This window comes from Rhamphochromis longiceps, linkage group LG11 (assembly GCF_057381845.1).
Source record: "Rhamphochromis longiceps isolate RC_006_pf linkage group LG11, R_longiceps_female_GT1.1, whole genome shotgun sequence".
Taxonomy (NCBI): domain Eukaryota; kingdom Metazoa; phylum Chordata; class Actinopteri; order Cichliformes; family Cichlidae; genus Rhamphochromis; species Rhamphochromis longiceps.
Window position 1 is genome coordinate 17805445 of NC_140567.1, and position 22899 is coordinate 17828343.

Genomic DNA, 22899 nt, shown 5'->3' on the forward strand with positions numbered 1-22899 from the left:
CTCAAAATGCCAAGTGAATTACCTTGTGAAGAGTTAAAAGTTTAATGAAATATATTGCGGGGAGGAAAATGAGGGGTTTGGCACGGGCATGGGACTTAGTCTCGGGAGAATGGGCCCCGAACAGCCCTCTCAGTTTTCTATAGCCATCAGTCAAAGCAGCAGCCACCCGTTCCCGTCTTTTACACAAGGAGACTTCTCTGGAAGCCATGATGATCTATACCCCATGACCTCACTCTCAGTGTCCAACATATTTTGATTTGTAGCTCGAGTGTTATTCAAACACAAATTCAAAAGAGGATGAAATTCGGCAGAGAGCTTTTGTTGGACGCGCACCAAGGTACAGTCCTTTTGGATGTCTCTGCCCTTGTGTGGAAGGAAAGACGGAGTGCGAGAGAGAGAGATTGAGTAGCCCCTGCACTACAAGCTTGGCAAAAGATTCCCACCCGGGTCCCAAGCGTTTTTCTTTTAGTCCGGACAAAGCAAACACCGAACCAGGAGCCTTTGTTTGTCTTTTCAAAGGAATGGAGATTTAGATGCCACATCACTAAAACGTGACAGAGCAAACGCACATGTAATGATTAAAAAAGTCTGTTTTTGTACGTTGGTGACATCTGCTACATGATTTCATCACGGGAGCCACGTGGACTTTAAAGATTCTGTACACCACATGCAGGATTAGAGAATATAATTTGATGACAGGCTTGGGTTATGGGTCATTTTTGGGTGCACATATCATTACTGTTGCACATGGAACAAATCATAAAAATCATCTAGCAAATATGCATAATTTGGAAAGAAACAACAAAGAAGTCAATATGGAAACAGTGCTGACTTTAGTGCAAACCTAACAATGAAGGATACAGCATATTTGTGGTCAGTAGTTAATACCTAAGATCATTAATCCATAATTTTATAAATATTTTAATGCTACTTGTTCTAAGAAGTTCAGCTTAGTTCTGGCCATTAGTCTACAGCCACAGCAAAACAATTTCACTTGGAAAAAAAGTGGATTAAAGATGAGTGTGCGGACTATAATGGAACTTTATTTTTTCTGAACCCTCCCCCCACCCCACCAGCAAAATATGAGAATTGCTACTTGTACATGAATTATGCATCAGTTGAGGTTTAGAAGAGTGCAGGGTCCCTTCACCCACCCCCTCTTGTAGCGCAGTAGGGTGGAGTGGGGTGATATGTCTGTGTTTGCGTGTGTTTGTGTGTGCGTGTGCAGGGGTTTGGGTGGTGGGGTGTACTGGCACCCCTCTGTTTGCCTGCTGCACCCCCCTGCAGGGAGACACGGCACCCCCTGCAGGAGGTGCAGCGCTCCGCTTCCCCCTGTCCCCCAGGGCACGCAGAAACATACATAAACACACGCTCGGCATATTCAGCCCAGTTTATCTGCTGACCCATCCATCAAATGCACATCCACACACACACACACACACACACACACACACACACACACACACACACACACACACACACACACACACACAATTACCATCAACATTGTGCGTCTCTGCGTAGAAGTAGAGTTATTATTCCAACACTTCAGGCTCACAAATACAGGGACACTTTAGAAATGTGTGGAAATTTGCAAAAACTTGAGAAGTACGATCATTTATGCAATTGAACAAAACTTGTACGTCTAAATAACCAATCATAATTTCAGGTCGGGGGTCCGCAGCTTATCCAGACTGCCCGTCTTCTTCTTTCTGATTCTGCCAAATTCAAATTAACACAAGGGCTTTGTTTCTCCTGCCCACCCACGCTCCCACCTACATAAAGAACCTGCACTTCCTCTCAATTATCCAACAATTACCTACACATAGATCTACTCTCCTTCATAGGAAACAATATCATTGCAGAGCTACTCCGAAATGAAGTGATAGTGGGGACTGTTAGTCTGCGGATGAGCTATTTCTTTAATTACCCTGCACATGCACACACGTTCTCTCGCTCTCTCTTCTAAATAGTGGCGTACATATAGACCACAGGCTCAGTCACAGAGTAATTGGCTCAGCAATGAAAAAAAGAGCAGCTCTGGATAATTAATTAATCTATCTGGCTGGGGCAGAGACGCGAGGCCAGTTTTCCAACCCCACCAGGGAGCCAGAGAAAGACCCGCTGCCCTCGTACGATCTATGACCATGACGAAACGGAAATGGCTCGCCACAATGCGTTAGGTGTGTATGCACCTTCTCACACAAACATACAAGTACATGCGCGGGGCTCTCATATCAGCACAGCCTCACAAAAACACTGCAAAACATGCAGGTATGTGAACTCTCAACTGTGTGCTGCACTAACACGCTCTGGATGTGGATTTACAGACCTAACAGAGTTGTGAGACTATTGATCTCCGGTCAATTCTGCAGACAGACCAAATAAGAACAAATCAGACTGGTCTTGTTCAGACTCAAGATTGCATTGCTTTTATTTACAGAGATACAGTAAATGTAGTTAGGGAAATGCATGCAAATATTTTGGCACTTCTCCTTCCCACGTCCCACTTTTTCTGTCGTATTTTTTTACAGGTTCACAGGAATGTTAAAAGGACATGCAGACATTAACCGATGTTCACTCCTTGCTTTTAGCACAGGATGTTTCCTTGGGTCAAAGAAATCATCTTATGTCAGGTAGGAAACCTACCTGTTGACTAGAAGTCAAATGTTCTTGTTTTAAGATGCAGTGTCTTTTTAGCTTTTCACAGCTCAGGAACCATCAAAGTGAAGTGTGTATCACTTGGATTTTCCTTCCACCTTCATGTGGTGCATTTTGGAAAATTGCCTCCTAACATGGACCTATTGTACTTTTCTATATTTATTGTGATTTATATTTTACATTCTCTTCAACTGAGTTTTATTTATATAGTGCAGTCATCTCAAGTTGCTTTATATTGTAAGGCAACGGCCCTACATTAATACAACCCCAACAATCAGATGTATGTTTACATCATATATATTGAACCAATCCGTTCAATATCTGTGAGTGTCAAAGTTCAGACTTCACATTTGAGCAAAACACTCAGTTTCAAACAGTTTTTTTTACTCTTTAGTCGATAACCCTAATTATGTTCATGCTCACAACCTGATGTTTAAACCTTGTGTTTGCAAATGGAAGCCAATCAGAAGAAGGGTGGTGTTTTAGGAAGAGGAGTTAGAAAAGCTTGTTTGAGAGAAAGGATGAGCTAAGGGGCTGACCCAGCAGGCCTAGTACAAGATAAGTAAGTAATATTTTATTTAAATGTGGGGTGCACAACAGGGAGTTTAGTTCCTGGTGTATGGATAATTAGCTCCTGGAACAATCAGATAAAAAAAGGTGTTTTTCTTTTTTCATGAAATTGGTACAGAAAGACCTGCTATCCATACAAACTGGTGATACAAGTGCTGAATGTAAGCTGTGGAAACAGTAAAGAGACCTCTGGCACATTTTCACCTGCTTCCACTGCGCAAGGAGAAGGGAGGAGTATGCCTGAAGATGTCAAAACTCAAGCAGTGCTCGCAGCACAAAGAACAACGTCACTGTGGAGCAAACGTTGAAGCACGTTATTCTGATAGTAAATACCATCTGTAGAAGCACAGGAACACCATATTGCATTGAGTAGATTGGGAAACAACGTCAAATAGAATTTTTGGTTATTTAGATCTTGGCAGAGGAGTTGAGGTGAGGAGTGGAAGGCAAGAGTGGAGCGCAGCTTTTCCACAACCATAGACAGTTTGTCTCTCAGACTCGGGGTGGGATCTGGAACTTGAGAGTATTTTCCCCCTCTTTTTTTTTTCCACCACAAGCCTGTGTTAGTGGTTGTCAGATCTAACAACAGGATGGGAGAATAAAACACACACACCACACACACACACACACCTCAGCTGAGGAGGGAAGTGGCAGGTACATCACGTCTATGGTAATAGAACAGCAGATGGAACTGGCAGGCACACACAGCTCCTTGTGCTTTGAGACATGCACACACATGCTCTTGCATGCGAGCGCACTTATTCAAATGTTACAAAAACACACTGACACAAACACGCAAAAATAAGCTGCTTTTACCTCACAGTGCTAAAATATCACAGCTGAAAATAAATACACAGCCTTAATCCACACACGCGCTTAACAAGCTAGGAGTTTGACTTTCTCCTGCCAAAAGTGCTAAAAAGCGCAGGTCAGCTGGAATAAGATTCGTATAAGAAAAGGAGACGTGTCAGGATGTTGGTCCGAGAAGGTGCTGTCTGTTTCTGCTATGTCCCTGTGGGGCAGCACATGAGCAATGGCTTTGCCACTGGCCCTGATAATCTAGGAGATAAATCATCTTTAGTCACTCTCTAACAGCCTGACAGACAGACAGCCCTAAGTACCTGGGAGGGTGGCAAAGGGACACTTTAAAATCTCCAGTGATGAGGGGGTATCACCGTGAAGAAAACAGTTAGCTGCCCCGAGCTCCCTCATATTTCCCAGAGTTTCTGGCTGCCATTTTGGCTCCATCTCAAGGCGCTATTCCGGCTCTATCTCATGTCACCGTCCTGGCTGCCATTCAATTCTCACGTTGGCTCCGGTTCAGCCTCCATTCTGGCTCAGTTTCAAGCTCCACAGTGGCTGTTTTTCAGGGGGCTTCATTGTGGCTCTGTTTCAGCAAAGCCACCCCTCCACCACCTCCCTCCCCATTTTCAGTTTCAGCACCCCAGGTAGCTGGCCTCCTGCCCGGCCTGCAGATCAGTGGGAGATCCAGGCTCAGGCCTTTTGTTTGGGGTGGCATTTTGCCTTTGTTTTCCCATCTCGCCTGTAATCTAAACACCCAAAACATCTCATGCTTGACAAATCGGCCCTGAGACGGGGGAGCAGCGGAAGACAAACGGCTGGAAGCGGTTCAACCCCAGGCAGGACTGATGGTGTCCGACTGGGCCTGACCTCCCAAAGGTTAAAGACACGTTCACTTACAAAGCAATCAATTACCCAGGCTGTGTGGGCGCTTTTAACCAACCTCCCCTCCTGCCTTCCACACAGCCGGCATTATTGATGAGGGTCCCAGCATACTGCACACTCCAACCTGGAGTGTGTATTACATTTCACAATTGAAATAAATCTCAGATTCCTGGTGTTACAGTAGTGCCTACCTGAACGTCTCTGCTGCTTTATGTAGTCTTGCTGCCCCCCCTCTCCCACCCCCCTCCCGCATCCTCCTCCTTCCTTCCTCCCTGCCTCTCTCCCTCCTCTCTGCAGGTTGTTGTAGCAGGTTTATTCTGGTAGTTGGGCTCCGTGGGCCTCGGCAGGCCCCTCAGCTGTTCCGCTGGGTTTGTAATTACCATTTCATTAAGAATGACAGTTTCGGGGGTTGAAGCACCATTTCATCCGGGTCTCGCGGGGAAGACGCTTGCCAAATTTACAGTGTGAGTGGCAATTATCTCTCTTCGTGTCTGCAATTCACCATTTTGTACTTAGTGGCTTGACAACGGCTAGGAACATTTTGCTGGAGTAATAATAGGTCTGGGATATTTACACTGTAGCCCACTCAAGCTTAGCTCTGTGAACAGACTGCTATGAGCTATCAGAAGAGATAGAAGCAAGCAAGAGGAAATACTACAGAGACAAGCACTACACCAGTGTGTACACAGAGTAGGTGTGGCAATAAAACGTGCTTTTTAGAACGCTGAAGGAAAACTGCTCAGTGTGGAGCGGTGCAGTTTGACTTTGGAGGCTCACTCTGTTTCACATATGTGGTCTTTCGCAGTCCAAATAAGAGCTCATTTAGTATATTGTTTTGGGTTCAGTCATTAAATGTTTTTTACGGCATCTGTAATGTTTCTCTTTTGGCCACTTGACAAAAATGACTCTTAACCTCAGTGGAGCTACTTGGTGAAATTATAAAAGTTAAAATGTGTGTTTTTCTCTTCCAATGCGGGGCACATAGGAAAATGCAACACTTTCATTATATTCCCAAATGCAATATATAACTTACCAACGCGGCTAGTCAGAAGTTTATCACCTGTTATTGTGAAGATGTTTTAAAGTATGTTTTTAAAGTTTGACCTAACCCCCAATCCAACCCCAGTTAATGGGCTAGGATAACTGGTGGTACTAAATTACCCATAGATGTGAATGAGTGCGAATGGCTGTCTGTCTTTCTGTGTTAGCCCTGCAACGAACTGGTGACCTTTCACCGTATGGCAGCTGGGATCGACTTCAGCACTCCTACGACCCTAAACTGGATAAGAGGAAGAGAATGGGTGGATGGATTTCCAAAGTTTGTTTTCAAACTGGATTTTCAAAGTGCATTATCTTATACGTGAACATGGCATTCTCATCCCTATTTTTCCTTCTTTTCCCATAAGGGAACTCTTTAGAATTTGATTGCAGCGTTAGACACGAGGGACCAAATCTGCAGTCTCAATCTTCCAAATTTTTCCCCAAAGTGCTCCAAGAAATGGCTGTAAAGAATAACAGATACAACTGAACATTATTAATGCCAAACAAAGGTCATTCACAGCCTTTAAGGGGATGAAGTGAGTTACTGACTGCAGCTCAGATCACTGACTCCCATGCCTTTGCAATGTGCTTGCTTTGCGCACATTGACACATAAGACAAGAGCAGTAAGATTGTACAAAATGTGCATTCATAGTTCTGTTATATCTAGCAACACTCGTAGGTGAAGTGAAAAAGCAGCAATCACAGAAATTCATATTGTTTAACCTCTTAAGCCCCAAGCCTAACTGATCTCCTGCCTTTTGCTCCTGTATCAGGGGGTGTTGGGGCTTAAGAGGTTATTAACAACATGAATAAACTCTCATCCTGAAAGATTCTTATAATGCTGCACTTTGCTGTTCAGGTAAATGTGACAGAAACAGTTGTTTAACCCACATAAAACAGGAGCTAAAAGTTGAATTCATACTGAAACGGTGCTGCGTAAACTATACGACCAAAATGTGACTGAGAATACATCTGATCACAGACTTCTCAAGAAAGAGATGAAATGAAGGCCAGTTTGGACATGAAAAATGATTGTGGAAACCAATAACTACTTAACTTTGTTTCATTAGACAGACATAAAAAAAAGAAATATTTATGCTTCTGAATATCTATGCAAATATCTGTGTTCAGCAAACAAGAGACAGGAAGTGTGTGTCTCTGTGTTTACTCCGCTCTCTCTTAAGAACAAAAAAATGGCAGCCATCAGCCTCGCTGAGTTATAGTGACATGACTCACACAATGTCTACTGCGAGTGACGGCTGCAGCTCTTTTAATTGCATGTCTGCGCTGAATGATGGGATACTTAATTCCTACACATTACACACAATTGCTTTTTCGCAGTGGCAGAGGCCCGGGGAGGCAGCCGAGGCTTTCCGTGGCCATATGGAGAGGGAGGCAGAGCCCAGGCTGAGTGATCGGGAACTTTCCGCCTTGTCTCTGTACCAGAATGGCTGCTATACTGTACTCAAGCTGCAGGACAGGCACATGAAGACACACAAACACGCACACACACCTCAAACTGAGCACGCACAGAAGCGAGATGCGGTATCGGCTAAGGCTTAGTCTTAAAATGCTAGCAGATACATAAGCTCTCTCTCTCACTTGCAGTAATGTGAGCACAATCTGCACGGTCTCACACATACTGTACGCGCTCTCAGTTACATACACACTGTAATCTCACACGCAGAGGACATGCAAGCACACACAGGGAAACTCACATGTATTTTCTCAGATACAAACACTCACGCGTGCATGTAGATGCACACGTGCACACACACACACACACACACAGTCCTCTGTGTGAAGTGTGTTGACAGTCCTGTCAGCTCACGGTAGCACCATCAGGCACCCTGCTGTCCTGTGAATGGGTCAATTCTCCTTCTTCTTCATCTCTCTTATCGCTCTGTCACATCACTTGTTTTCTGTTGAATCTGTGGTAAGAATAGAGCTCGAGCGCTACAGTAGCTGGATAATGCAGTATCGCTCTGACCCGAACTTTACAGACACAGGAATCTCAGTGTCTTAGTGTAACCAAACATACTGTACCCACATGTACGTGTGAATTCAATGGGGGGGGGGGGGGGGGGGGGGGCAGGTATAATGGCTGAAATGTGCATGTCTTTGTGGATCTATCTACGGCTTTTGTATTGACTGGAGGAGCTGCATTAATTTTGTAGACATCTGTTGCCTCTTTTTGTATACGATTCAAGTAGCGTTTTGTGTTTTTTAGGATCCTGATATAGAGGGTCAATCACTGGATAAAGCACTGCTGTTAGAAGAGTACAGGAATCAAAAGTAAATGGTAAAACTTGCCAGACAGGTAACCAGTAACTGTTAATTAAAAATATATGGAACATATTTCTTGAGTACTATGAAGTTCCATGGGCAATCACAATCATTAAAATGATACTTTCCCTGTAAAACTCTGATAATTACATAAAGCAGACCGAATCTCAGCATTATCTATGTGGCAGAAATAATGCAAACCCAATGCTCTCCTCAGGTGCAGTGGTTGACAGCTCTTAGAGAAGCTAGCATTACTGTTCAATGATGTGTCCCTGGAAATACCTCGGCCTCCACAGATCCTAACACACCTCAGTGCATACACAATTAGGGAAGAGAGAGACATGTAGTATATAGTGAGGAAGACAGAGAGCCTGCTAATGCATTTAGTAGCCAGGCCTCGTTTAAGAAAAGCCCTTAATGACTTTAATTGATCTTTATTAGCTTCAATTAGAAAGGGACACTGGGGAGGAAACAAAGGTTGTGATTCCTGCAGACGGCTCAGTGGAGGTGAGCAGGATCACAGCAACAGTGGGAGACAGTTTCTGAGAACTATGCTGGAAATAAATTTACAGCTGATGTAAAAGCAAAAGGCATAATAGTGGGATTATGTTTTGATGACCTATCGAGCTGAAACCTTGTCATACTGTATGGCATAGGGAGTGACATTAGCATGTTACACTGTGCTGCTAGGTGTAAATTATATTCTCTAACACCTTAAGCAGCTGCCTGAGAATTAATTTCAGAACATACTATAACTTGAACTTCATTTATCACAGGGAATATATTACTAGAGTGAGACTATGTATTCAAACCAATGGGGGAGAAAGAATGTGAGGAGGTGAAGGCGAATTATTGTACATGCAAACGTTTTAGGTGCTTCATCCATCACATAGTAACATCTGAGGAACAAGACGAAGCTGTCCACAGTGCCCTGACCTTTAAAAGACACAGTGAGTCTGGGCTACAACAAGAGACAGAAGAACTGTAGCAACTTCTTCCTGACGCTTGGCTTCGAGTGATCACAAACCAACGAAATAACAGAAACATGTTTTTTAAAAGCACCCGACTGAAGCTGTCACACAGTTCTCAAGCAAGGTGTCAACACAGAAAACAATCAGCAAAGTGAAGTTCCAGTTCAAAACCGGCATGCTATCTTTGGATTAGCTGGTTTGACAAAATTTAAAATGGTTTTCAAGATGGCGGCTATCAAATTTCTCTGTTAACCAAGCTTTCTGCCTCAGGCTCTGGGCCAATTCACAGAAAGAAAAGGAACATTTCATGCGTCATTTAACTTCTGCACAAAATGGATCAATTGAGCACCGCCTACTCCAATCAGGGACATTATCAGAGGACTGAGCGACAGATATACAAAGAGCCTAAAAAATATAACACTAAAATGCAACACAAGTAATGCTCCAGAAAATTATTCTGCAGATTTGATTATTAGAATCACACAAAGCAGTAAAAAAGGCCTAAATATACCTGTTAATACATTTACCATTTACCAAACATGACAGCTGCACATTAGAGCTCTGAAACTTTAAATTGCATGCACTTGAAAATGAAAGGTTACTCATTGTTCAGTTCTGTCACTCTACACTACAGCCTAATAAAGTAGACGTGGGCTTTAGTTTATTGCTACGTATTGATGTGCCATCCTGGAGGAGTTCGACTAACTGTGCAATCTCTGCAGGGTCCATGTACCAGTAGTGACCCTGGCCCTAGCCAAATGCAAAACTAGTGAAAAAACAGTCAGATAAGGTAAGAGTGGCCTCAACATGTAAAACTATTCCTGTTTTGGGGGTTTTCTCATTGTTGCCCATCTAGTGCACCTGTTGTTAAATTCATTAACACCAAAACAACAAACTGGTTTTAAACCCACTGTGGTACATGCCTGACCAGATCAATGTCCCACAAGTTTAACTGATGTGATGCTGTACTCTAATTAAAAAGTGTTCCTGCAATCTTTCGGAGGACTGTGTAAAACATATGCCTGGATAAATTTCTGCATTTTAAAATCTGATTGTGTAAGTACGGAAGAGAACAAAAGTCTTAACACTGGTCTAGTAGTTTTTACTTTCTTTCATAAACACTTTAAAAACTAACTTCCAAGAGCAAATTACACATTTCTCATGATTTTCTTATATCACATTTGGAAAGTAAATCTACTTTTTGTTAGTTTAGGGAAAATTACCATTTTTGCTTTTAATTTAACAGAGCTGCATTTTGCTTCCCATATGTGACAGCTGACTAGAGTCTGGCAGCCCTATAAGGTTCACTGAGCCAGTAACAAAGGGCTTTGGTAATTATGTCAGAGCTCCAGCTCCCTTGCATCAAAGTCATAGACAGTTATATAAGATGCACAAAGCTAGCATAATGTCACCCACAGGTTTATCAAGTCTGATTCTAAACTCTCGAGAAGAGGTTTTGCGCTGTTGCCATCTTGGCGTTTTGCAAATGTAGGTAGCTTGAGGTAACTTGGAAACAGCAAGCTCACTGGCTAACAAATCGTGACTGAGCATACCCAGATAATGCTGCTTTCTGAATGACCAGAATTTACTAAACCGAACTAATTTTTTTGTCAGGTAATTGTTTACACAAGACTTTTATAGGAAGACTTTTTGTAACCGCAGGTCCTTGCCCCCCTTTGGGGGCCATTACAATGAATGCAGCCAGACACGTCAATAGTGGCTTTGCTTTCCAGACCAAGCTATGTCCATCTTAAATACTGTCTATGGTCAAAGCGTGTGCTAATGTTTACAACTACGAGACAAGAATAACTCCTCCTGGTCATAAAAACAGAGTAGGAGGGGGAAAGGACAGCACGTGGCTTCTGGGAAAACAGTTATGTAAATACACTCATCGTCTTTCGTCTCCAATATTTGTGTCAAGACCAGAAGTCTTAATGTGTTAGCTTGCAATGCTAGTCGAGCTAGTCTGTCTGTCTAGCTGGAAACAACATCTGTTGGTCTGTCTGCGTGGAATTAAATCCCTACTTTGAATACACATAATATTCTCCCATTCTTGAGCCTGATTCTAATGGAGTCGACTGGATCACATTCAGGTTTGGATCACAAAATTAATGGATTTTGATGCAATGAATATAGATTAAATGCAGCTTTTACAAAACAAAAATGACCTTCTGAAAGCTTAACTTCTCTAATAACTTCATACATTTCAATTACATTTCTAATTGCTATGGCATTTACATGCTTTGGTACAGCATCTAAACTCTCCTTCATAACTGTTGCATTTCTCTTACACCCTAAAACAATGTTAAACAATATTAACTCTAATATACAAATAAAAAGACGGATAAAGCAAAGACAATATGCTCAGAACTGAAGTGAAAAAAAAGAAAATCTCCATCCCATTCACCGAGTCCTTCCTCCAGCCCACCATCCATGACTTCCTCTTCCCAGTGCCGTGTTTGTGTTTCTAGAGGGAGCTGGCTGACCCCTGACCCCAGGCTAATGAGAGCGATAACGAGGATTAAAAGGGGGTGACTGGAAGGTGTCTGAGAGTGGGGTTTAAACAATTACACTGGGCTGCCAACATGCCTTTCTTCATGACTCAGGAAATTACAGTCTCCCTCTCTTTCTCCCCCACACACTCTTTCAGTCGGCACACAAAAGATAGGGCTTATGGAAAATAATAAATTATCTCGGGGCCACGTTAACTTGGATGTAAATCGCTGGGCAATTATGTTTTAATAGCCCTTTAAGAGAATGAGTAATTGGGTTGACACTACTGGGGTTGATCAGGCTCACCCATCTCTCTTTCCCTTTGTGGCCGGTGGAAGAGAGCTGTGGGTCTGCGAGGCGGTCAGCCGGCAGCACGACTGCAGCTAAGGTGGTTAGCCTCTGAAAAACTGTAACAGCGATATCAGAGAATCTGGATAACTATTTTCATTCTATTAAAATGAAACCTTTTCTTGCTCCAAAAAGACATGCATTGTCGATATCTTTGTTAAACATTCTTCTTTATTCTCAGCATATTTCCTTTTTTGCTAAGATGTTCTCACTCTTCGTTTGCCAGAGATGATTTTATACATAAGACTTTCTCCTGATTAAGTTTTTGTTTTTGTAAAAGGTGCTTTGTCGCTAAGAAGACCCTGTGGCTATCTGTGTCTACCAATGGAGGTGGTGTTCATATACTACATACTTGAAAAGAAGATGTTGCAAAGCAGTTCAAAAGCTATATCTGTACGGTCAGTAAAAATTACATCACTCTACTAAATATAGCTTTTAAAATGACCGGTTGTATTTATAATAGGAGGATATGAAAATATTATAATCTTAATTAAATGAGCAAGGTATCTGTAACAAAAACAAAAAAAAACCTCTGTGCATGGAGTGGGAGGAGAGCCAGATGCTGAAAAAGTCTATTTATCACTACCATGAAATCTGGCAACCCACTGGCTATGTTTGATGACAATGGGCAAAACTCTGGCTGTTGTGGCCGGTGTATATCAGGACCAAGACTTGCTGGAATTTTTTTTTTCTACAAATACACATTTTGAAAATGTTAATTAAAAGCAAAACTGTCACCAGAGAAAAGACGGTGGCTTCAAAATTTTATTGTGACAAACAAACTAGCGAGCTAACTGTTAACTAACTCTGTTCAACTTTGTAAATACTCCTTTTCATGGATGTCTGGATGTTATACTTTATTGTAACATTTTGGAGAAAACTGAACGTTTCATTTAAGATGAAAGAATTTGGAGTGTTTTAAACTGTCAGTCATGCCACAGTGTTTGAGAAGAAGAAGAAGGGTTTGGAATGGCTAATGACGTGAGCGTGTTTAGATTACGAGTGGACTACTAACAGAAACCTGAATTCTTCTTGTACCAAAAGTCTCGTCCCTTACCTACAGATTCTGTATGTTTCTATGAGGACATCTATTAATAGTCAAATTATGTCATCAGACCTTGTAATTTAGCGATCATAAAGGAGAAACGAAAACTCTGGAACCTCAGCCATAATTCCATTTTCTATTAAAAAAAATTGAGTTGCTCAGAATGCACATTCAAACCAACCAAACCACTGTATTTATAGCACAACAGTGGATACTGTCACTGTTTTTAAGGGTGACAAAGTAACATCTTAGTTCACTTAAATCATCAAGAAACAGAATTTAAATAAAATGTTAAATTATATTTGATAACAAATATGTTGCAGGTTTTTATGTCAATCTATATATGTCTGAGTATAATTCTGATTAGAAGCTTAATCGCCATTCTCATCCCTACTATCAGACACACACACACACACACACATGCACACACACGCACACAGAGCTCAGCAGGCTCCTGACCAGCACCCTTCAACCTCTGAACTCGGGTCCAGATTGTGACCTCTGGATTATCACCGTGTGTCTTGATTTGGCCAGCCCCGGGGGGAGTGGCGGTGTAGGTAGAGGAGGCAAAATCGATGGAGAGAGGGAAGAGATCACAACAGGCCAAACCTGGTGAGCTGAGAACCACCAAATGAGACTGGAACAACACGAACAGCAGGGGTGAGGAGGAGGGAAGGAAAGAGGATAGAAAAAAAATGGAAAAAAAATTGTGATAGGATCTGATGCTAGGCTGAGTTTGACATGGAAGAAGGAAATAATCAAAATCCCCGGCAGGTTGTCGGACCTTACCGCAATGAACAAGCAAATGGTGGGATAAACCTGTATTTATCTTCTTATACTTTCATCTCGGGAAGAAGACAAACGGGGTAGGAAATCGATCAGATGAGCATCTGTTAGGCTTGGCAACAGTCGCAAGTCTGCAGAAATGGATTTTAAAGCCCATTTTTCAATTTCGTCTTCATTACTGTGAGCGTCGTGCAGGCGCTTAAAGGACACTTCCACAGTAAAAGAAGAAAAAAGATCTGCGTGTGCATTGTGCAGGCTACTACACCTCAGTTCTTTGCCCTGTTTCCTTTCATAGATCCACAAGACGCAGTGAGTGCTCGACGTGGACAATTTCTGTCATGTTTTCCCACAGAGGTAATGGAACAAGACTAACAAGTGTTTTTCTTTGATAAAACTTCCTGTTATTTAAAAATTAAAATGCTATCTATGTAAGTGTTATTTACACAAACACAGCAGAGGTAAAAAAAAGAAATTGCAACTTAATTGTGAGCGTGTGTTTGGTCTATCACGTGGTGGGGATGAGGCATGTTACATGTGTATGATGCAGCACAGCTCAAGTTGTCTTTTAAGCTTGCAGGCTTCACCCCATTTGTGTTACAATACTGCGATCACCTTTGAAATCTGCACTCAAAATGATTTAACACCACAGCAGTTACAAGTTTTCACTGGCTCTCTTCTTGTCAGTGTGCTGACAAGAATTTACACAAAACCTGTGGTTGTCCATTTGTTTACTGAATTCTACCAGGATATTTTAGACAGTGGGGACTTTATGACTTAATATGTTAATCAAAAATATCTACAGACATCATTTCTAGAAGCCAGGGATGGCATTTGGTATCATCATCATTTATAAACAGAAAACAACTGTTACTGCTTTTTGTCGATGTGGACAGTATAAAAGATTTTACCGTATAAAAATTCATCATAGCGATAGCTTTTAAAGGTCCTTCGTGTGCTCACAAGGCCTTCTACTTAGTATGCTTCCTGCACCTGCGTGTCTTTATATCTGAAACTGTGTCATTGTGCCTGTGTGTATCCTTTTCCTCTACCTCCCATCCTCCCGCTGTTGCTCGCCGAGGTTCTTTTATTCCCTCCTGAGCAGCTCTGTCACCCATGTCGCCGGGGGACAAGGAGAATGTCGCGTTTTTTCCCCTGGATCAAAAATTTACGAGCAATTAAAAGGCGGCCGACGCCCAGCATCCATCAACCCCTGCGTGCAGCCAGGTTGGGTGAGGGGGACTTGCAGTAAACCACAGGCTATATACTTTTATATCTGTTTTCCCTCCGAAGAGGGAAGGTTATGACAAAATTATGTTTTACTGTTCCTGGATCCGACCACGATGTAGAAATCTTTCATGAAACAGGCTCGTTGGAGGTCAGAGCCTTTAGAAGGGAGGACAGACAGAGAAATATGTATGTGTATGCATGTAAAAGTGTGCGTACTGTTCATGTCGGGTGATTTTCAAAACCACGGCAGAGGCCTTAAAAACAAAAAGAATAGCTCTTCCAGTTGCTGAGGGAAGAGTGACCTAATTACTCTGTTGTTTATTACTGCAGAGCTCTGATTTATGTCCCCGGGCTGATGGAATTTCAACACTGAGTCTTCCTCGTCAATAACGACACATTCTTTCTGTATTTGATTACGCAAACACACACAGCCCTGCACAATGATCCATTGCGACACACCTAATACACAAAAAGGCACGCGAGGCCTCATACATCAACGCAGTCACTCTTTCACTTTTTCTGGCTCCTCGCGACAGGCCCAGACTCATTTGCATCCTTAATTGTGTTGTAATGTACTTTTAATTTGAAAATGGAGGCAATTAATTATTTTGATATGGAACAAAATGCCGCAAATGTAAACATTCTAATAGTTCTCCATGAACAGAGTATCATTTTTCAAAAGAGGGATTGAATCTTATCTCATTTTTTAATGCCACAGTTTTTTCCCTCGTTTTTTTTAAAGACACCATTTCACCACTCATGCATTCTCCTTGATATTCACTTTGGGTTTTTTTGCAACCGGGGCAGCGTTTCTTTGATCTATTCCACCACTGTTATTTTCTATCTCAATCTCCCACAGGATAATTACTGTAGTTGCACCTATGCTATCAGAAGAGATTAAATGAAATTAAGCCCGTCTGGACGCTCTGCTTGTTCTCCGTACGTCATCCCTCTGCTGCAGACTCTCCTCCTTCTATTTCTAGGTTAGAGAGGCTTCGAGTGGAGATGTGAAACGCAGATTTGTTGCTGTGTTTTTTTTCTTCCCTTCGCAGACCATGTGATCAATAGGTGTCAATGTTCAAAGACTACAGAGCAACGCCAGAGGAGAGGAAAGGAAAGGAGAGAAGAGGGAGATCCATTTGTAGAGTTCCTAGAAAAAAAACCTGACAAATTCACTCCCTCAGTCTGATGAACTCAGCACGGAGAGAGACAGGATGGATGCGTGTTATTCCTTTTTCGTCTTTTCACCCATTTCCATCACCTTTCTTTCCCTCTCCCCTCTCAGACTCATACACACAGTTTTTTTTGTCCTTTTATATCTCTATTCCCCCCCCCCCCACTCTCTCTTCTGATTCTCCTGAGGGTGCTGGGAGCCGGCTGACATCACAGCCGGCCCGGCAACAACCTATAAATTATGAGTGACAAGTCTTTGGACCAATAAAAGCACCACCATATTTCATGCACAGTAAATCTGATTGCAGATTGCTGTGGCGTGTGGCGGCTGACATGTTTATTGTCGTCATGGCAGTGGGAGCAGAGGGTGGAGAGGCGGAGGGTGGTGGGTCGCTCCCCAACATCAGAGTTGTTTTTTTTGTTGTTTTTTACAAAAGCTCCCAGTCTATATGGAGGTCAAACAGATGGGAACTCTAGGATGCGTGCGACCCATTCCACCCACCCAACGCCCCACCAAATCCCCCAACACACACACATCAATGCCAACTCACCCAATATCTATAAGGAAGCTATTTTTCCTGCAGCTTTAACAAAGCCATGCAGTCGATGCTTTCTCTGCAGCCATCTGTCCCCAATCCGCACATGCTCCCAACAAAACTTTTAAAGAGGTTACATCCAGCAACTCTGATTTTCCTCAATTAAAGCGAAAGCTAACTTTTTGAAAGAAGAAATAATGTTCTGCTCTGTTGTTTGCGTTTTGTGTCCATCCTGCAAACACCGTCTCGCTCTGACGGATCAGTAATCCTCTGCTGTACAGCCTCTAACTATTGATGCTGTTTGATTAATGTTTGCTAAAAACTGCACTTCAAAGCTGTTATTTGAATCTTCACAAGAAACTCGAGTTTGCGACAGATTGGCGCTGACAGCACGGCAAAGTCAGTCATTATTTAGAGGACTAACATGCTGATTTCGGTAACAAAATGAAACTTTTGGACAATAAGAAAAATATTTCTTGATTTTAGAGGAACAGGCATCAGCTGAAAGACGCGGATCTGCATGAATACTGTGCAGTTTCAGTTTCTCTTTCCCCTCAACCCTAAACTTGCCGTGGCAGATGGCTGCCCCTACCTGAGCCTGGTTCTGCTGACTTCCAGTTAAAAGTGAGTTTTTCCTTCCCGCTGTCGCTAAGTACTCATTTTTTGCCAGGACAACATTTTGGGACTAAATTATAAGGAAGCGATGTGTAAAAAAATGTAATTTCTATTAGTAGATTACAGTTATTTATCTATTACTTAGTTATTTTGTTGTAGTGTGAATGGCCATGGAGGAAAACTTAAGAAAACAGTTTTCCCAAATCTATGCCCTTTTCACATGTTCCAAAGCCTTCCACTCAGTGACACTTCTGCTAAAGGGAGCTGTGTAACTGTTGGGATTGGGTCTTACCTTATAATACCTTAAGGTAAGGTCTTACCTTACCTTTATCTTAATATCAAGTGCCTTGGGGCTATTGTTTTTTGAGTTGGTGCCATATAACTAACAGTGAATTGAATTTCTACAACATAGTATTGTTGCTTACTCCTAAAGTGGCCCTATACTTTTTTCTTATGTCTGTCCTATGCATGTCTAGGGGCTGGTCATTGTAAATATGATCAAAGCTTTAAATAATTGGGCCAGCAGATTCGAATGTAGTCCCTGTGAACCATAAGCTCTGGCTTCAGATTGCTCTAAACACTCAGTTTCAGACAGTTTTTTCTACACTCTATGGTGTCAGTGACAGCAGATACCCTTAATTTGGTCTCCTTATACATACAACTGCTCTTCAGACCTGCTATTTATGAAGGTGAGCCAATGAGACAAAGCTTGTTTCAGACAGTGGATGAACTAAACGAAACAAGGACGAGTACAAAGATTATACATAAGAATAAATAAGGATTATTTACACTAAGAATCATGCAAGTTCCACTAGTTGAGTCCAAAAAGATTTAAAGTTGAAATTAGTATAACAGATCTACTTTATGTCTGTCCAAAGCCTACTTTTAGAAACATAATTCTGTACAGTTGGACTATTTTATGGTAATAATATTATTAATAACGAAAACACACTCTGCTCTTTATCATTTTCTTCTTGATTTTATTTAAGCCATCTTCTTCTCAGGACCTCAAGTACTAATGAAAGCATCTCTTGTCTAACCTCATACAGCGACGCGCTTCAGGACTGTCTTTAATTTTCTTAAACCTGGATCCTCTCGTTACAGATATCACATCTAATCTTTAATGTATTGCAACAACCTTATTGATGGTAAGTGACCCTGTGCTTGTGGCACTGCCTGGTCCACCCGTCCTGACGCATGTAATAAACCATTCTTTATAATTAGTGTGGCCGCTGCAGTATGATCAGGGCATTACAAGTCCTCTGCCATAGCCCCTAAATGGGCAGATTTCAACAGATGCCTGCTGGTGTGATCGGCATCATTATATTTTAATTAATCCATTCTTCTCACAGCAACACAGTAATTACAATCTATTTTATGACATGGCATGCTGCGAAAGAGGGGATGGAAGAGAGAAATAAGAAAGGAGTGAGCGAGAATAACAGCGAGCAAAAAGGGAAAAGGAGAGGAGAGGAATGTTGAGGAAAAAAAACTACAAAGAGAGGCGAGGAGTGTTAGTTACAGCAAAGATGAAGAGAAGCAAGTTTAAGGTGAGTGAGACGGTGAGGAGGGAAAAGCATCACTAACACTATGACTGATTACCGGTATGTCATCGCCTGGCAGACACTGTGAAAGCATTGTAAAACCGTTTATGGGATGTCTAGAAGAGCATGGGTTTCTCTCTCGCTCGCTCGCTCTGGTTCTACACTGAGAGAGAGAGAGAGAAGCTCCAGTCCCTCCAGCCTGTGTCTGTAAATCACTGCAGGTACGGACACTCAGACACGCTGTGGGTGTGATAATAACATTAGAGGATTACAATGACACTCCTCCCCGGACAAGATCACCTGTCTCAACTGTCATAAAACAGACTGCTGCTTTTTGTGGTTGAAGCACTTTATATATGAGGAGAGTGTGGAGGTGTGAGCACAGACAAAAGTGGTGTGTATGTGTGTGTGCGCGCATGTGGAAACAGCATCAGTGGATAGGTAGTAGAAGTCTGGTTGTTATGTTAACACCTGAGTACTAAGGTTAAACAGATAAAATGTTAATATGTGTTAATGTGTTTGGAGATTTTCTCTTACTTATATTTTTTTATCAAGCCAGAGGCTATATGTGGTTATTGCTCCCAGTCCACAGTGAAGGCTTCAGCCTGCCTTGTTTGCAGTGTCACACATCAGGTCACTGCTAGAGGTTAACGCTCAGATATAAACTGTACATAAAAGATGGACACTGCTCCCGGGCATTGCAAGTGAAGCCAACAGGGGACTGCATAGGGGTGACTACTTTGGTTCAGAATAGGTTGAGATGTTTTTACACCAGTGGTGTTTAATCGGTTTAAATCAGGTTTGTTTTCCCCCTTTGGTGTGGATCTTTTGCCCAGCTTGACAAGCTGGACATGATGCTGCTACTCAACCTTCTTGTCAGTGTTTCCAAGAGGTCACTTGTGCTGTTGCAGTACAAAAAAAAAAAATCCCCAGTGGTTGGTTAAGTATATTCCCCAAAGAGCACAAACATAAAAGACATGCTAGTAAAACTATTGACAAGACTATCAATACTCAATGAATCAAAAGGAGCTTAAAAGAAGATCTGTAATCACTCACCTGACTGCTTTCCCAGATGTTCAGCTGTTAGACTGTTCTTTGCATCACCTCCACATTCCCACACTATCAAACTCAATGCTGACATCATTACACTAGTCCAATCATCTTCTTGCCCACCTTCATTGAGCCAATGAGCCTCCACTCTATGTGCTTTAAATCTCAGCGCTCTTCCAACATTCTCCCTTTCAGAATATCACCTGTGCAACCCACCTCCTCCTCATTTCTGCCTTACTCGAGTATCTCAAAGCTCCATCCAAGCCGCCACCACCACCAACATCTAGCTTTCAGGGGAGTCATTTCCTAAACCCTATCACCATTGGGGTTCTGTTCTGCCACGATGGGTCATCGGAGCCTAACCACTTAATAGATTAATTCATTTCTCTAATATAGCTCAATAGATTCAGTGGCCAACATAAGTATCTATAACGCCCCAGACTAAATAGAGACTGACAAATTTGCAGGATGTGCCCTTCTAAATATAGCAGTTTCAAAGTTTTAGTGATGTTTTCAATGGTTAAGAAAAAATTATAGTTCATAGGTATAATTAATGGAATCCTACTTTTTATAAATCTGCCCATAAAACTTCCTTTATGCTCTAAATATTTTATCTTGCTGTATTATATTTTACGCCTACAAGATGCCATGAAGCATACAGCACAGGTGTAACGTAATTGAAAGATTATCTTTATTATCGGCACAAGCAACATATATCCTACAAAGCAGCAGCTGATGGTTCATCTGCATTTTTTATCTGTTATTTACAATTGAGGCAAAAAGTCACCAGTAATAACTGTAATTAATTAAAATTATTCAATCCCAGGCAGTAGGAGATAATGATTTTGAACTACTTTGCTTTTCAGCAGTAAAAACAAGTATTTAGAAATGAAGGAATACTGCTGAATTTCTGAATTCACAAATATGCAGAAAAAGGTCAGAAAGTTTCAAATATGACTGTTACACAACAGCAGCACAAACTTTTAAGTCGAAATTGTGACGTTTTTAGTACCTTTGACAGCAGCTACAACTTCTCATTATACAACGTTGCCCGCAGTAATTTGATATCAACTTTTAGTAACTGAAACTACGTCACTAATCGTTCACACTACAAATTCCAAAATACTGATACTGCCAGTGCTACCCCTCAGTCTCCTAGTAGATGTACGAATGGTATAAATTTGGAGAGCCCAGATGACATCTCTTTGGAGTTATCATGTTCAGAAGATTTTCAGAAAACTTGACCTCTAACCTTGAGGTCAAGGTCATTTTTAGGAGATGCACTTATGGTATCAAATTGAAAACCTCCCTGAGGTTTCTTCCTGTTAAAAGGCAGATTTTCCTTCCTGCTTTCACCAAGTGCTTATTCAAAGGGGCCCTTCTGATTGTTTGGGGTTTCTCTGTATTACTGTAGGGTTTTCATCTTACAATGTAAAGTGCCTTGAGGCAACTGTTACTGGGATTTGGTGCTATATAAACAGAACTGAATTGATTTGAAATGAATTTAATGAAATTATTTGGCCAGATGACTTTTCACATTTTAGTTAAATAAAATATTTGTTACATAGGCAAATATTGGAGAGTGAGAATATTTACAGATAAAGCGACTGTACAATTCATCTGCCACAGGAGATGCACAAAACTATTTAAATCATTCAGTGGATATATGATGTCATCTGTTTTTCCTATTGGATATTTATTTGAAGTTTGGTAATTATGGGCTATTGCCAGAAATATTTATAGTGATGCTGGCAAGCAGAATGTAATTAGTTAATCATTGAATACAAATTACTGTTGATGCTAAATTCGAGATATTGTGTTCACGAGAATGGGACAAACAACCTGAAAACAGTGAGAGAGCCGAGTGAGTCATTGTTGGCAGCTGATGTCAACAGTTATAATAACCCTTTTTTAAAAATAAAAAACATAAAAAGGAGGTATAAGGCAATGAGGTGCAAGTGAGGTCAGAGGAGGTGAGGGAGGCGTTGTCTCCTGTTGCTGTTGCAGCAGATGAGTCATCTACAAGCTGAGGTTCATGAACAAGAGAGCACTTGTGCTAGCCAATCGAGCTCAGAGGTTCTGAAGTGGTTTTGTATTATATAAACATCATGAAGGGAAACCTTTTCCATATGATTATACAGAAGAAAAAGACAACATTTGCCTTTTGTCTATCTACATATAAAATAAACTGACTAAGAAACATTTTATAATCTAATCAGGAGGCGAAGAGAAGAGGAGGAGACAGCAGAGCAGATAAGGAGTGTCACAGAGAGATGAGACACCAAAAAGAGCTCCTGGAGAGGTGAAGAAGAGGAGGGTATCAGATAGATAACACACAGAGTTAACGCAGTTTGTCACAGTTCATTTTCGTCACAGCTCAAACAGGGCCGTTGTCGCACAAGAGAAACAGAAGCTCGGGAGATCCGGATTGGTCGATTTTATTTTGAAGTATTGGCAACGTACAGTCAAGCCTATGACTGCTTTATTTACATCACGGCTATAATTCTTCTGTTCTCCTCTTACTGTTGGAAATAAACATGACAATGAAGATGAAAGGGAAGTTAGACTGCACTTGTTTTGTTTTTTACACTTTATGCTAGGGAACCATCTTAGGAACCTTTACTACATTCATTGTACTCATATATACGCTCAAAAATTTATTGGGTGAAAATCTAAAAAATTTCAGGGCTGGGCAGAGCCATCCCCACCCACCACCAAATATTTCAAGGTCCTTACGACGCCCATGGGGGTTATATTTTTGCAATTTTTCTTGGACTGGAGAAATGATTTTATAAAGTCTGTGCTGTCTGCACAACCTTGGGTAAGTAAGCTAAGTAGGCGAGATGCTGGCAGACTGCTGGGACTA

General features: G+C 41.6%; 1 protein-coding gene across 1 annotated transcript in view; it reads right to left on the minus strand.

Moving 5' to 3' along the window:
• Nucleotides 1-22899, minus strand: part of LOC146658833 (furin-like protease kpc-1) — a 222907-nt gene that overhangs the window by 29557 nt on the left and 170451 nt on the right. The gene's annotated exons all lie outside the window — the stretch shown is intronic.